Here is a 4,122-nt window from a genome sequence, read left to right as displayed (position 1 = left end):
ATATATATATATATTTATATTTATTTATTTATATATATATATATTTATTTATTTATTTATTTAAGCTGGTTCACTTACCTTCAATGTTGCTGTGAAGTTTTGATGGTCTTTCCTTGACACTGGCTTTTTGATGGTCAGTTTTGGGGATGCAGAGTCAAAATCAAAATAGTCAAAGAACGATGGTTGTAATGCTGGAATTTTAGAAGAATACTTTATTAGAACTGCAGCAGGGTATGTAGAAAATAATAATAATGATAACAACAACAACAATAATAATGGTTTCAAATTTTGGCACAGGGCCACCAGTTTCACAGGGAGGAGGTTAAGTTGATGGCACTGACCCCAGTGCTCAATAGTTACTTTATCAACCCCAAAAGGATGAAAGGTAAAGTCAAAATCAGCAAAATTTGAACGCAGAACGTAACAGACAAAATGCCATTAAGTATTTTGGCAATGTGCTAAAGATTATGTCACTTTATTATTATTATTATTATTATTATTATTATTATTATTAAGGATGATGATGATGATGAAGATAAAATGCCCTGATGCAGTTCCAGGCAGTGGCTTTCATGGCTTCTCATCTTAACTGATTGGAAGTGTTACCATGTACATTGTTTTGTCTTGGTATAGAAGATGGGCTACAGCAAATATTCTACCTGATACCACAGATTTGCTTGCCAGTTGTTTGACCGTAACCTGTCGAGCATGGCTGATGATATGTGCATCTCTGATCACGAGCAGAAGCAGTGAGGGAGCAACAGAGCCATGTGTTGAGAGGAATTCTTTGGGGTTTGGATAATTCACCTCTGGAAACATGGGTGTTTTGTTCAACATCCTTAAACAAGCCTTATTCAGGGACCTTTTGAGTGGGATGGGCTACTGGACCTGAAGATAGTTTCTGTTACCTAGGTGAGCAGATTAACAATGGTGGAGGAAGCTCTAAAAGTATTGTTTCTAGAATAAGAATTGGGTGGAGGAAGTTCAGAGAGCTATTACCTCTGTTGGCAACAAAAGGACTCTTTCTTCCAGAGTGAAAGGTAGACTATATGATGCTTGTGTGTGAACAGCTATACTCCATGGTAAGGAGACATGGCTTCTGAATGCAGAAGACATGTGCAGACTGGAGAGAAATAAAGGTAGTATGTTCCGATGAATGTGCAACATCAGTGTGCATGTATGACAAAGTGCAAATGTATTGAGAGAAAAGCTGGACATAAGAGGAATCAAATGTAGCATGAAAGAGTGAAGACTACATTGGTTTGGAGATGTGATGTGTATGAATGAGGACAGCTGCATAAAGAAGTGCTGATAGATACACTTACAGCATTCACACTCACACATTTCTATACTTACACACACTCATATACATACACTAAAAATGTTGGCATTTGAACTTACCATACACAAGCTTATAGAGAACATCTTCTCCAGTACTGCCTACCTCCAGATCTGTAACATTAAGTTGTGGAAATATCTCAACTGTCCCAGTTTTGGTTTGCTGGAGGAAAAAGACAAATCATAAAAGAATTATATGTAATATAATGATGATGATTAAAATTAAAAATACATAAATAGCAGCAGCAGTAATAACAATAACAATAATAATCATTTGTTTATTTGTCACTTGGGCGATAAATGAATGAATATTACAAAGTGAAGTTACAAAAACCATAACGACTTATACAAGATTAATTTTTTAAAAAGTCACGGCAAACAATAGCACACAAATAGGGTTAAATGAGATATCTCAGTGTAGGGGCAGTTATCCTAAGATCAATCAATGAACCCCATAGATCTAAGATTACATTGGCTATCAAGAGCAAATGCTGTCTATCAGCTGTAATCCCTAGCCTACAGTGTGACTCTGGTGAATGGGTATGCTGCGAGTAGACCCATTCTGATATAATCTCATGTAGTCTTATCTAACATGGATGTGGGTCACCCACATTGTTAAGTGGAACACTTAAAAATTTGTGAACTTTCAACATGAAACTGTTAGTATCATAGCTAATTCACAAATAAGAAATATAGTTATCCACCACATGCAGTGTTGAGCACTCATTTTCACTGTTCAATGCATGTGTGTGTGTGTGTGTGAGAATATATATATCATCATCATCATCTTTTAACGCCCACTTTCCATGCTGGCATGGGTTGGACAGTTTGACTGAGGGCCAGTGAACCAGAAGGCTGCACCAGTCTCCAATCTGATCTGGAAAAGTTTCTACAGCTGGATGCCCTTCCTAACGCCAACCACTCTGAGAGTATAGTGGGTGCTTTTACGTGCCACTGGCATGAGGGCCAGTCAGGCAGTACTGGCATCAGCTATGATCAAATGGTGCTTTTTACATGCCACCTGCACAGGAGCCAGTTCGGCGGCACTGGCAATGACCACGCTTGAACGATGGTTTTTTTGTGCCGGCATGGGAGCCAGTCAGCGGCCCTGGCAACAATCATGCTCAAATGGTGCTTCTAATGTTCCACTGGCACAGGTGCCAATCAGGCGGTACTGTCATTGGCCACGACAGCGATTTCACTTGCCTCAACAGGTCTCCGCAAGCATAGTTTATTGTCCAATGATTGAAGGGTACTCTTAAATGGGCTGGTTATACAGCAGAGGCATAGGCCACGGTTATGGTCCCATTCCAGTCTTACCAATATAGTGCTCTTTACATTGTGAGCAAGTTGCACAGTAATTTAAGTTTTTTGTTTAGCATGTTTGCATTGACTTTGAAAATCTCATTGTTTTTAAAGGAGATTTTGTCCACCCACTTCAATGTATTCACAGCTTCCACATTGAGGCTCCCTACATTTTTAACTTGCATTGTTTCAATGTTAGATGTAAATTTCGTCTTGGTGAGTAGTTTTTTAATGTTTGGTGCATGACATCTGCTATATATTATTTATGAGTCTTCTATGAGTGCATTCATTTTGGGGGATTGCTGGAGAATTGGGAGATATTATTTGGCAGCTTTCACAATAGTGAAGTTCCTTGGGTTGTAAGTGATGACAAAAGGGATGACTGTTTTGTCCTTTTTTCTTTTTGGCTTGTTTTTCTCAGTGTTGTCACTGGAATGTTCTGGGTCTTGGAGATGGCTGTATCGATAAGGTTAATCCTTGTCTTTTAAGGAACCATTTTAGTTCATGTAATCTTTTTTTTCCTGTAGTGTGGGCTGTGTTACTGTGGTGCAGATTCATCTTTCCATGTTAAAGGAAATGTTCCTTTTGGTGTGTGAGGGGTGGTGTGCTGATCAGAATTTTAAGTATTGGTGTGTGTCTGTTGGTTTGTAAAATAAGTCTGTTTCAATATTTTCCCCTTCTTTAATGATAAGGATGTTCAGAAATGGTAGCTCCTTTCTACTACATTCCATAGTGAATTGTATTGCTTCATGAAGCCTGTTTATGATTTGGAGGTCTTCTTGGTTTCTATGCCAGAAGATGAAGCAATTGTCCAGGTAACAGTTCCAGTTGTGTGTATATAGGAAATGGATTGAAAAATGTTTTAAAAGACTTACCTCTTTGACTTGAGAAAAGTAGATTTTATTTTGGAATTGCACACCTTCATCATTAGAATTTTGAACATTTATATACAAAGTCGTAGTTGCTTTGAAGGAGTTAGTACACTGAGCATCCCTTCCACAATCCTGAAATAAAACAAAGTATGAGAAGAGTTTTATTAAGTAAAATGTGTAAAGTAAATATATGTTAAGGCATTTTCATCATCTTGTTTTAGTTTAGGCTTTCATTAGCCCTAGATTGAGAAGACCTAGAATCAAATGTACTCAAGTCATGATAACCTAGTCTTTTACTCACAATGAATCTAAGACTAAATGACTGAATGTGTCTTTTGTATTTTAAAGAGAAGTGTGTGTGTGTGTGTTATATGAGATTTTGCTGTGACTTTAAGCAATGAAATTATTCTATAGAACCAAAGACACAAAGGAGAATGCATGAAACAGATACATACATACATACACATATATATATATATATGTATATATGTACAAGAAGAGAATTACATAGTACATGCATTTGCTCACAAACACACACATGCATACATAAACACATATATAATGTGTGTGTGTATATATATATATATATATATATATATATATATAT

General features: G+C 36.9%; 1 protein-coding gene across 1 annotated transcript in view; it reads right to left on the bottom strand.

Moving 5' to 3' along the window:
- Nucleotides 1–4,122, bottom strand: part of LOC106877697 (protocadherin-23) — a 111,859-nt gene that overhangs the window by 95,801 nt on the left and 11,936 nt on the right. The window contains exons 4-6 of the mRNA XM_014926651.2: nt 3,519–3,647; nt 1,402–1,501; nt 79–191 (exon numbers count right to left, since the gene is read on the bottom strand). The gene's annotated coding sequence lies outside the window, so the exon portion shown is untranslated. The remainder of the gene's footprint in view (nt 1–78; nt 192–1,401; nt 1,502–3,518; nt 3,648–4,122) is intronic.

This window comes from Octopus bimaculoides, chromosome 22 (assembly GCF_001194135.2).
Source record: "Octopus bimaculoides isolate UCB-OBI-ISO-001 chromosome 22, ASM119413v2, whole genome shotgun sequence".
NCBI classification, from domain to species: domain Eukaryota; kingdom Metazoa; phylum Mollusca; class Cephalopoda; order Octopoda; family Octopodidae; genus Octopus; species Octopus bimaculoides.
The sequence above is the reverse complement of the archived record's forward strand: the minus strand, read 5'-3'. Positions and strand labels throughout refer to the sequence as shown.